This window comes from Bubalus kerabau, chromosome 8 (genome assembly GCF_029407905.1).
Source record: "Bubalus kerabau isolate K-KA32 ecotype Philippines breed swamp buffalo chromosome 8, PCC_UOA_SB_1v2, whole genome shotgun sequence".
Taxonomy (NCBI): Eukaryota; Metazoa; Chordata; class Mammalia; order Artiodactyla; family Bovidae; genus Bubalus; species Bubalus kerabau.
Window position 1 is genome coordinate 34549319 of NC_073631.1, and position 13232 is coordinate 34562550.

The following is a 13232-nucleotide window of genomic DNA, read 5'->3' on the forward strand; positions in this document are numbered from 1 at the left end:
TATTTGTGAAGAAAGGTAAATACAAATACACGTGTTTTCTTTTTTATTTATCCATTGTTCATCTAGTAAATTAAGACAGAAAGCAACCACAAATAGAACCAGAAGTTGCAAAGAATTGGGAAGGTAAAATTTTTACAAAAGTTCAAAATAATTCTCTAATTAAAAGTAATTTTTAAAAGGTTAAAATCAAGAGGGATATGCAAAAGGATCAAGAATAGTCAAAGCAATCTTAAAGAACAGAGGTGCTGGAGGACTTGGACTTCTAAATATTAAAGCTTACTACAAAACTTACCAAAGCATAGTAATTAAGCCAGTGTGGTATTATCATATTATCACTATCGATAAAATCCAACGAAACAGAGCAGAATGGCCAGAAACAGACCTATACATACATGATGATATGATCTATGACCAAAGTGACAATATAATTCAGTAGGGAAAGGGTAATCTTTATAAAAAATGGGGTTAGATCAACTAGACAGCTACAAGGGATAGGGGGTAGAGAAAGAGAACCATAACCTACTAGCTAACACCATATGCAAAAGGCAGTTGCAGTTGGATCACAGACCTAATTTTAGTAACACAAAGCTTTTAGAACATAAGAGAATACCTTTAAAACCTTGGGGTAGGCAAAAAAAAAAAAAAAAAAATTTAAACAAGAGACACAGAAGCACTAATCATAAAGGGATTGCTATAAATTGGACTCCACTAAAAGAATTTCTGTCTGCCAACAAATGAATGGATAAAGAAAATACGACACACATACAAACATACAATGGAATATTATTCAGCCTTCAAAAGAAGGAAATTCTGCCATTTGTAACAACATGGATGAATCTGGGAATTTTATGCTAAGTTAAATAACCCAGACACATAAAGACAAATACTGCAAGGTCTCACTTGTGTGTGGAGTAAGTCAAACTCATGTTAATATAGAGTAAAGTCATGGTTTCCAGGGGCTGGGGCGGGGCGGGGCGGGGCCGGGGGGCAGGTGCGGCGGCAGTTGAGGAATGTGGAGATGCTGGCCAAATGGTACGAATTTTCAGTTATAAGTAAGCTTAGTATATAATAAGTTCTGGTAACCTAATGAGCAGTATGGTAACCATAGCTAATAATAATGTATACTTGAAATTTGCTAAAAGAGTAGATTTTAAGTGTTCTCACTACACACATAAAAATTGGTAATTATGTGTGATGATAGATTTGTTAATTAACTTGATTGTGGTATACAAAAACATCATGTACACCTTAAATACATAATTATTTGGCAATCATATCCCAGTAAAACTGGGGCAGGGGAAGGGAAGAACTTACGAGGAATGGGGGCGTCAGACGATGAGATGGTTGGATGGCATCACCGACTCAGTGAACATATGAGTTTGAGCAAACTCCTGGAGATGGTGGAGGACAGAGGAGCCTGGCATATGCTACAGTCCAAAGTGTCAGGCATGACTTAGAAACTGAACAACAGCAAATTACACATTAGTAACCCCAGACCACCCCGGGCCTCTTATTCACTTGTTAGAGGTCAAATGGGAGCCCTCAACCATGAAAACTGTCCCTCCCCATGCTTCTTTGCCTTCCTCTGCAGAGCCCAAAAGAACACCTCCTCCAGAACACCTCCTCCACCCTGAAACTTTCACAGCCTCACCACCACTTCTTGCAGCTGGTCCATCAGGATTAATGTCATTTTCCCTTCCCCCTGTTGATGTCAGGAACCACTAGAAACTACAGCTCCCAGGTTACACTTGCACATGTTCATAACTCTTTGCAGGCCCTCTACTTTACCCCCATCTCCTATTCCACTCTATTTCTGGAAGGAAGTTCTCTCTCCCTGAGCCTTCTGACATTAACAAATCTGTAGCCAGCAAAACCCTCTAAATCTTCAACAGTTTTCTGAATGTCACTTTCTTCTTGTTCTAACAAGAAGCCTGGCTCTTCTCTGAAGATACCCGCTTTCCCTGAAAGCTTCTCAAAGAGTGACTGACTGCCTTTCCTCTCATAACCCTGGAAGAAACCGCTAGCCCTAGAGGTAATATTACCATTTCAGATCAATCTCCCTCTCTCCCATCCACCCAACGCTGTTCTGAAACGCATGTAGCTGTCATCTATCAAGCAATCCCTCCCCTCCAGTCATCCCTCTCCTTCATTTCTAGATGATTTTAGCTCTGGCTTATTGTAATGCTTTCAAATTACTCATATTTAAAATCTTAGTGTTTTCTAAAATCTAGTGTTTTCTTCTCACTCAGTGAACGCTTAATTCCTAAAAATCTCCTCCAACAATACTGATTTCTCCCCTGTCTCAGCAACTTAGTCATATGATCATAACCTAGACCAAAAATTCAGGTCAGGACCATTTTTAAAAATATTTTAAATATTAGTATTAATTTATTGAGCCTACCTGAAAGAACACCCTACAGTCAAAGTTGGAACAATCTGAACAACAAAACAGACAACATAGTAGTGAATTATTATCCAAAGTATAAAATAAATATACAGATCCATATTGAAATAAATAAATGACTAAATAAATAAATATTAGAGAAGAAGAGACAAGCCTTCCTTTCACATAATAAATGTAGATACATCCCCCTTCAGGAAGTTTAGTCCATGCCTCCCTATGGACCAAAATGGGCTGGTCATAATGATTTGCTTTCAAAGAAAAAGAGTATTGAAAAGGGGGAAACAGTAACTTTATAGCAGAGAAATCTGATAAACACTGGCTTGACTAAGGTTAACAACACCCATGATGTCATATGAATATCATGTACCCTTGATATGATGAGAGGGCACTTACTTTATCTCTGTGATATTCCTTCTAAAAAGCAATAAACCCAGTACGATCATGATACAAACATTAGAGGAAACTTAATTTTGGAGACATTTTACAAAATATCTGAACTATATTCCTCAAAACTAACAAGGTCATGAAAAATAAAAAATACTAAGAGACTCTAATAGGCCAGAGAGCCTAAGGTGACACTTCAATTCAGTTCAGCAGTCGTGTCCGACTCTTTCCGACCCCATGAATCGCAGCACGCCAGGCCTTCCTGTCCATCATCAACTCCCAGAGTTCACTCAGACTCATCTGCATCGAGTCAGTGATGCCATCCAGCCATCTCATCCTCTGTCGTCCCCTTCTCCTCCTGCCCCCAATCCCTCCCAGCATCACGGTCTTTTCCAATGCGTCAACTCTTCACATGAGGTGGCCAAAGTATTGGTTTCAGCCTCAGCATCAGTCCTTCCAAAGAACACCCAGGACTGATCTCCTTTAGGATGGATTGGTTGGATCTCCTTGCAGTCCAAGGGACTCGGAAGAGTCTTCTCCAGCACCACAGTTCAAATACACGACCATAAATGCAATATGGTCACTTGGATTGGATCATATTGAACAGAACAGAAAAGGGATAGTTTAAAAAAAAAAAAAAAAAAAGCCCTGGTGAATTTCTAATAAAGACTTAAATTTAGATAACAGCAATGTAATAGTAATGACAAATATACAATGATAATATGACATTAGGAGAAACTGAAACTGGGTATAGAGTATATAGGAATTCTCTGTGCTATCTTTGCAACTTTTCTAGAAATTTTAAACTGTTTAAAAAATTATTGAAGCTCTGATGTATTTCTATTCTAGTATCCAATTCAAATGATGCTGTATTCAAAAACAAAACAAAACATTAAAGTACATCAACACACAAGCACGTATTCATATCTTCTGATAACATTCTACACCATTCGTTATTAGAGCTTCAATTTCAATACTTTCTTAATACTTCATTATACAAGGGCTTCTCAAACCTAAGGAGCAAATTCTCTTCTATTACACCTCACTCTCTGCACTAAACTGAGGTGACAAAAAAACTAATTTATGAAGAGATTTCTTATCTAGTTGCTGAAAGTTAAAAAAAGGGAAATAATTATAGTACTGAATTATAAACATGAATGAAAATTCAAATCATGTTTACTTATCATTAGTTGTGTTTTACGGACAGTAATAAACTCAAGCATTTTTGTTGTCTTTCCACGGGGTAAAAAATCCTCAGCACAATACAGAAATATTTTTAATTAAATTTGTAATTTCATAAAAATATTAAACTATACCATAAAATTATAAAAAGTAAAAATTTCAACTGGCATTCATGCAGTTTTAAATTACCAAGTCAAGCCAGTTTGAAATAAATCTAAATACGATAAAACTTAAAAATCCTTTTAGATGACAAGTTTTTTAAAATTTCATAGAAGGAAAAGTATCTTAAGAAAAATAGAAAATGTACAAATATTAAAAATGAGACCAGAAACAATAATGCATTATATGAAGAAGAGGTTAATGGGATTTTATAAAATGTAGAATAAGTATCTAGAGAAACAGAAGATGAAAAAGCAATAGAGTGTGCCAGCTGAGAGAGTTTTTCTTTGTCCTTACTACACACTGCAACACTCTAAAAAACCTCTCCATTAGTCCTGGCTTCCATGATGAATAACAGTTATGACTAAACGTACCTCTAAAGACTAGGTAGGACAAGAAGCAAATGGACCACAAAATTGAAACAGTGTTTTAAAAACCATTTCTCTCTACCAGCACTCAGCAAGAAGCTCTCTACAGTCGCTATCTCACCCCCACATTTCATATCTAAGATGTAATCTTTTAACATTTCTGGCAGTCTTGATTATGTAACTTTGAAGTTTTATAAAACTAATTAGATATCTCAAGTAATATTTTAAAATATATTCTCACATTAAAAAACAACTTTATTCTTCTCAAAGGCAAAAGGAACAAAATTAGGTGTTTCATACTGTGTAACTAACTTCCTATTTTTCTCAAACATATCTTGGAAAAGAATATTTTAAATTGTATTAGAAAGCTTGCTAAGATTCAATGCAATATTTCACAAGCAGAGTTAGTCTGTGTGAAATTAATTTTTTATATTTTCAGTATGTAATAAAACATTTCTAAATCTCTTATTCTTTAGTTGCTGCATTTTATTTTAATTTTAACCCTGATAATGTTTCCTGAATTCCTCAAGAAACTTTCCAGAAAGCATATCATAAAAGTGTTGTCACAAAAGGTCTATACCTTATTATGTTTTACTCTCATCCAATCAAGGAAGAACACAAAAAGAAAAAAAGAGTACTTCTAATTTTCACTGCAAAACTCTAAAAAATATTTTTTACTATTATTTCTCATGCATCATGAAGTATTAACCAGAAATTAATACTGAATCTTCTAAAACCATTTGCTTTATACGTCATGAAAATCAAGTTTCTATAAATCTAAAGAATAAACAAATTTCTGTAAGTAGATAATAACATATCACAAAGTTTTAACTTTTCTGTCCTATGAAATAGGGCCATTATAAGTAAATTAAGTGTTATTAGAAGATTATCAAGATTCTTGGTTGAATTTTAGGAAAACAGAGCAGAAGGAAATGTTCAGATTATGATACAGAATAAACTTAATTTAATCTCAGTGATTTTACTGCTTAGAAAATGACCAATCAACTGGAGAGGTCTATGAAACAGGAGGGTACCTGGGCTGTTGCTTGAAAAGAAGTGGTGCTGACAGCCTCACTGCCCATATGTGTTCTCAAGTGAACAGTTTCCTCTCAGGGCACAGGGAGAAGGAATAGAATTTACAGCCAGTAGCAGAAGCATGGGAAATCTTTCCAAAGACCTATAACTTAGGCCTATTTTCCCCATAAATCAAAAATATCTGGTTATTAAAAATAGAACAGAGATTTTTACTATGGCAAATGTCTTTCGAATTCAGCATCTTTTGCCTATCCCAAGGACAAATACAACTGTGTTGGGATACCAAAGTATTATGGCAACCAGGCCAGTGTATTTCTTTTGTAAAAGGTAGGACAATTGGAAGAAAGGTAGCAATCCCTCTTCTCATTCCCCATTTCCAGCTTCCTATTCTCAAAACTTCCCGGACTTCAGAATCTTTTGTCCAGGGAAAGGATATCTGATTTGAATTCAAATAATATAAGGGAGAAAAACTTTTTAAAAAACTATTTGTCAACAACAGCTTTGGTATCTGGATTGTCCCCATAAGCTGCTTTCACCAAAAGAATGCAGTGAACACATGCTGTGACTTGATCTGCAGCTTTCACTTTTTTTTTCCTCAATTGGGGAATAATTGCTTTACAGTATTGTGTTGGTTTCTGCCATACAGCAACATGAATCAGCCACAGGTATACATATGTCCATACGTCCCCCACTCTTGAACACCCCTCACATCTCCCTTCTCATCCCACCCCTCTCAGTCACAAGAGCACTGGGTTGAGCTCAGTTTACTGTGTTACACAGCAAATTCCCACCTGCTATCTATTTTACACAAGGAAAATGCATATGCTTCCCTGGTGGCTCAGATGGTAAAGAATCTGCCTGCAATGCAAGAGACCCAAGTTCGATCCCTGGGTCAGGAAGATTTCCTGGAGAAAGGAATGGCAACCCACTCCAGTGTTCTTGCCTGGAGAATCTCATGGACAGAGGAACCTGGTGAGCTACAGTCCATCGGGTTGCAAAGAATCAGACACATCTGAGCGAATTTCACTTTCACTTTTTTCACTTTTCAAAGTATATATTTCCATGCTATTCTCTCAATTTGTCCTACCCTCTCCTTCCCCAAGTCCACAAGTCTGTTCTCTGTCTAGGTCACCATTATGCAGCTTCCACTTTCATGTGTTTAGAATCCAGCCACCATACTATAAGAGGCCCAGACCATCATGAAAAGTTGCAAGGGAAAGAACCAAGACCCTGGCTGAGAGTCAGTACCAAGTACCAGCCATAAGACTGAGCCATTTGGATATTCCAACCAAGCCAAGCCTCCAGATGACTATAGCTTCAGCTGACAACATGAAGCAGAAGACCTGCCATGCTATAATTAATCTAGTCAAGCTCAGATTTGTGAGAGATCAAAAATACTTGCTGTTTGAAGCCACTAAGTTTGGGGATGGTTTGTTAGGCAGCAACAGATAACCAGAACACCATCTTCATCAAATATCTAGGGTATACCTTTTTCGTACAAGGCAGTGTCCTCTTATTAGAGAATATCAAATTTTTCAAAACACGATCCCTGCCATCAAGGAATTCAATTTTTCTATAAAAACTTGTAGTAAAACTTATTATAAATAGGACATAATCTACGAATGTTCAATAAATGTGTTTACATTCTGCTTATGTATACTTTTTGCCTATCCTACTGTTAATGATGAGACATTGTGATATGGTTGGCCAGAATTCAAAGTTTGGAAAAGTCCATAGCCACAAAGCAAAACAAAACTCAATAACTATCTTATCTTAAATGCTATGCTTGATCAACAGAGCAAGCTTATCAGAGTAATCATCACAATCATCACTATGCTATATAAAAGTTGCTTTTATTCATTAGGTATAAACTATCTCATTTTGTACATATCCTGATACCAGCACCTCTGAATTTTCCTAAGACATCAAATGATTTCACTTAAATTTTCAGTTAAAAAAATGATGTTGCATCTTGGTTTTCTTCTTTATAGTACTGTTTGTTGTTCAATTGCTAAGTTGTGTCTGATTCTTTTTGCGACCCCATGGGCTGTAGCCTGCCAGGCTCCTCTGTCCATGGGATTTCCCAGGCAAGAATACTGGAGTAGGTTGCCATTTCCTTCTCCAGGGGATCTTCCCAACCTAGGGATCAAACCTGCATCTTCTGCATTGGCAAGTGGATTCTTTACCCATGAGCCACCAGGGAAACCCTCTTTACAGTATAGATCTTTGCCAATTTTGAAATAGTAAAAAATTTTAAATGATACAATAAGGGATTCAGGTTTCATAGAACAATTAATTAATAACCCTTATTATTGGAAGCCTCAATATAAAATAGGCTACTAAAAGGAAACATACAATTTCCAAAATTATTATAGACTGTGAGAGATTTTTCATCTATCTAGGATTTTATAAACTCTCATGAAAACTGAGAGGTAAACTAGAAAAATTCTTAAAGTCCCTGCTGATCCTACATCCATAAGAAAGTTTAGTAAAATGTTATAACAATGTACCATCTTAAAGTTACAAAAAGGGATATATGCATAAGACAACAAAACCCATGTGTCCAACAGCCGCATCTCAAAGCACAGGATGAACACAGGCTGCTTTCACAGTGATGATGTTCCATTCTGTATTTGCTGAATGCCTTTCTAACTTACTCATCTTGTCTATGTCCCCCATGGCTATCCTAGTCCTCTCATAACCTTTATGCTCCAGACACACACTCTCCTCCAGACCACATCAGCATTTCTCAATTCCCAAATCTAAATTCTTCAAGTAATTCTCTGTACCAGTTCCTTATTTTGATCCTGACCACAACTCAAAACCAACCTGGAAACTGGCCAATCTGAGGACAGATATCTCCACTTGGTCTAACGGTTGAGATCAAAGATATAGACAAATATAGATGCAAGTTTGTTTCGAAGGGGCTTTGTGTGGGCAAAAAGAGTAAAAGTATCTAGTAACTACTACAGATGTAATATCCCAGGAGAAATCTAACAAGCTGAATACCAGGACTCAACATTTCAATCAGGAAAACCTTTTTTTTAAACTTTCCTTTGTAATCATGTCTCACAGAAAGATCTCATACGCTTAGAGTCAGCTAAACCTCAAGACTTTTTTCATACAAATTGTTTCCAAACCAGGTCACTCCTATCTTACACTTAACCAATCAACTCTTAAGAATCTAAGTGACAATTTAGCATTTTAGATTGATTCACACATCATAGATACATAAACATTTGCTCAGTGAATGAATAAGTGAGCAAACCTTTGAAACTTTGCTGATTTGGGCCCTGAATTCCATTGTTTTTTAAATATAACATTTACCTTGTTATAGTAGCTCTCCATCATAGCTGACATCACAGCATACAATAAAAGTGATCCTGAAAGCAAGGAATTTTGTACTAGAGGAAAAGTAAGGAAATGGGGTTAGAGATATGTTGTAAAGCTATCTATATGTAAGAAATTATTAGTGCAATAACAATAAACAACTTTTCCCAAAGTAGACACAGGCTAAGTACAGAAGGTGCCAAACTAAGTACATATCCATGATAAAAATCTATTTTCAATGTTTAGAATGGAGATGGAATAGGGGCCTAGGCTGAACAAAGTTCCAGATCAGCCAAAGAAATAGGAAATCTCTGAAACAGATAACAGGAGAAATATCAAGGAGAAAATAAAAGTATACAAGAATTATAACAATGAATCTTATGACTGTCCAAGAAGACAACAAAGAAAACAAATAGTTCCAATGAAATGAAAGCACTGAAAGCCAGTGCTTTCATTGGGATCTAATAGAGAGAAAGAAAAAAAAAATGACATAGGCAGTACAGTCACAGGATTTTTACAATTAAAACACAAGAAAAATTACTTTTGCCTGTTGTCAATGAAGACAATACCATTAAAATTGAAATTTTCCAGTCTTTATCATCAAGAAACTAAGTGAAAGTCACAGGCATGTCCAACTCTTTGGGACACCATGGACTATACAGTCCCAGGAATTCTCCAGGCCAGAATACTGGAGTGGGTAGCCCTTCCCCTCTCCAGGGGATCTTCCCAACCCAGGGATCCAACCCAGGTCTCAAACATCACAGGGGGTTTTTTACCAGCTGAGCCACAAGGGAAGCCCAAGAATACTGGAGTGGGTAGCCTATCCCTTCTCTAGCAGATTTTCCCGACCCAGGAATCAAACCAGGGTCTCCTACATTGCAGGCAGATTCCTTACCAACTGAGCTATCAGGGAAGCCCCAAGAAACTAGGGAATAAATTATTTATAACATGAAGATTTACCTCCATTGCCTCACTCTGCCCTCATATTCCAACATACAAACCATTATGCATTATCAACATTACTTGATAAAAGGAAAATCTTCTTTTATCATATAAGAACGATTAATGTAGCTCTTTGAGTAGATTCACATCTACTTTCATCATTCTTTAGAAAGTGTGTTAATCAGTCATATCTGACTCTTTGCAACCCCATGGACCATAGCCCACTAGGCTCCTCTGTCCATGGAATTCTCCAGACAAGAACATTGGAGTGGGTTGCCATTTCCTTCTCCAGGGCATCTTCCCAACCCCGGGATCAAACCTGGGTCTCCCACATTGCAGGCAGGCTCTTTACTGTCTGAGCCACTAGGGAAGCCCCCTCATTGGCTTTAACCAGAGAAAATGACCTTGAACTTAAAGTATCAATGCTTTTCAGTTCCTTTTTAAAATTATTTATTTATTTATTTATTTATTTTTGGCTGTGCTGAAACTTCGTTGCTGCAAGAGGGCTTTCTCAGTTGCGGTAAATGGACTTCTCACTGCAGTGGCTTCTCTTGTTGCAGCTGATGGATACTAGGCATGCAAAGCCAGTAGTTGGCAGCACACGGGCTTAGTTGCCCCACAGCATGTGGAATCTTCCCAGACAAGGGATCCAACCTGTGTCCCCTGCACTGGTAGGTGGATTCTTAACCACTGTACCACCAGGGGAGGCCTCAGTTTCTTTTAAACCAACAACCTACTTTAAGCCTTGTTTGATGCAGAAATCATACTAACAAGATGCTAGAAGTATGGCACAGTAATAGCTGGTATTACAAGGCTTTAATGAAAAGAATTTTTATATACTAGAACATTCTTAGTCTTTACAAATATAAACATAAGCTTTCTTAAAAGATAAAGCCCTCTGGTTAAGAACTTTCCATTTGCCTGCCAGATGATTTCTTATATCTATAATTAAGTGGCTGGTTTCAATTTGTTAATCAAATAAAGTACAAATTATTTTGGAAGATTAAGAAAAAGCTTTTGCTCTTCATTTTGTTCAGTTAAAAATTATGTCTGACTCTTTGTGACCCCATAGACTGCAGCACGCCAGGCTTCCCTGTCCTTCACCATCTCCCGGAGCTTGCTCAAACTCATGTCCATTGAGCCGGTGATGGCATCTGACCATCTCATTCTCTGTCACTCCCTTCTCCTCCTGCCCTCAACCTTTCCTAGCATCAGGGTCTTTTCCAATGAGTTAGCTCTCCGCATCTGGTGGCCAAAAGATCTATAAGATTATTTTTTTTTTAATTACAAATCACCAGAAAAGAGGATACTATGAAGAACTTCACCACTAGTGTACATAACTTTAAAGTTTAAGATTGTATGGTAATTACAGGCAAAGTTCAGTTCAGATACTAGAAGCAGGAATATATACAGTCAAGTATTCAATAAAGATTTGTTGAATAAAGAAATAAATTTAATCCTTCATAATGCCTGTCAAACATGCCATCTGCTCTCCATCTCTATGGCAACACCCTCAGTCTCGGTTTTTATTGCCTCTGTAGGCTCCAGTCACAGCCTTCCTGCTCCTGTTTCTTCTCCAGGGCACTATACACATTACCGCCAAACTAATCTTCCTAAAACACTGCTTTTCTCCTGAAACATACTATGACATTTTTCCATATTATATCTGTCAGATGTTCTACCTCAAGCTCCCCTTGTAATACAGCCACAATTTACTTAACTGCTGTTCTCCAAAATGTATCTTGTCATTCCAAGCCCCATGCCTGCCTATGCTTTTCCTCTCTACTATATTTTCCTTTTATGCCTCAGTTTTTTACAGCCTTCCCAGGAAATACTCAGGGCCTGCATTGATGAAGGGCTAGCAAGGCAAACGGTCAGGAGAGAACTATGGCACGACATCTGTGAGCCACAAAAGCATCATTTGATTGACTTGTTTAAAGACTGATTGATTGACTGACCTTGACTTAGAAAAAATCTTACTAGAGTTTTTTCAAGAATATTTTTACAAGAATTCTAGATTCCACTAATAGAAGTTATGCATTTAATTAAAAATAAAAGTACTAGACAAACTTATTTACAAAAGAGAAACAGAGTCACAGACGCAGAAAACAAACTTATGGTTATCAAAGGGGAAAGGAAGGGAGAGATAAATTGGGAGACTGGGTTGACATATATACACTACTATAAAATAGACAACTAATAAGAACCTACAGTATAGCACAGGGAACTCTACTCAATACTCTGTAATATCATGGAATGATTACATGGAATAATAACATGGAATGTAATAACATGGAATGATGCTGTACATCAAAAACTAACACAATATTATAAGTCAACTATACTCCAATAAAAAGTAATTAAAAATAAAGTAAAAATAATAACAAAATGAATCAGAAACTGAATTATTTTATATTTAATGCTGGGAAGAAATCTACAAGGGCAATTATTAGTTGAATTATGATTTTTCCAAAATGTTTGTAGTGTTTTTTACAAAATATAATTACAGTATACACTAAATGATTTAAGTATTACTTCAGTAAATCATAGTCCATGATGCCCTGACACCTAAGACACAAACTGTAAAGTTTATGTTGACAGATTATAAAAGTTTGAAACTACAAAAGTTACCTCAAAACCATTCACTGACATAATTATTGTATAAGTAAGTAGTATAGTGATCAGTAATGCTTTTTACACATTCATTAGACCAGGACCTCAAGGTGACAAATTATATACCCATCCCCTGTCTAGCTCATACAATTTATCCAGACAGCAGCCAGGCAGGGCCCGAGCGGGAAGAAAACAAGAGAACAAGGCTAGACAAAAACAGACATAGGATGAGAATCAGTCATGTGTATAATTTACTCAGTAATTTTATACATGCAAAAAATATTATATATTAAAATTGCAATATTAATAATTCAACAAGCCTTGAGTGCCTACTGAGTATCAGTTCAGTTCAGTCGCTCAGTTGTGTCCGACTCTTTGCGACCCCAAGAATCGCAGCACACCAGGCCTCCCTATCCATCACCAACTCCCGGAGTTCACTCAGACTCATGTCCATCGAGTCAGTGATGCCATCCAGCCATCTCATCCTCTGTCGTCCCCTTCTCCTCCCGCCCCCAATCCCTCCCAGCATCAGAGTCTTTTCCAATGAGTCAACTCTTGGCATGAGGTGGCCAAAGTACTGGAGTTTCAGCTTTAGCATCATTCCTTCCAAAGAAATCCCAGGGCTGATCTCCTTCAGAATGGACTGGTTGGATCTCCTTGCAGTCCAAGGGACTCTCAAGAGTCTTCTCCAACACCACAGTTCAAAAGCATCAATTCTTCGGCGCTCAGCTTTCTTCACAGTCCAACTCTCACATCCATACATGACCACAGGAAAAACCAGAGCCTTGACTAGACAGACCTTTGTTGGCAAAGTA

At 37.1% G+C, this 13232-nt stretch overlaps 1 protein-coding gene across 10 annotated transcripts in view; it reads right to left on the reverse strand.

Moving 5' to 3' along the window:
* Positions 1-13232, reverse strand: part of HYCC1 (hyccin PI4KA lipid kinase complex subunit 1) — an 85583-nt gene that overhangs the window by 53786 nt on the left and 18565 nt on the right. For 3 of the 10 annotated variants that reach the window (XM_055589997.1, XM_055589993.1, XM_055589994.1), the window contains one exon: positions 8860-8936. The exons of the other annotated variants lie outside the window; for them this stretch is intronic. The gene's annotated coding sequence lies outside the window, so the exon portion shown is untranslated. The remainder of the gene's footprint in view (positions 1-8859; positions 8937-13232) is intronic. 10 annotated transcript variants of the gene reach the window in all.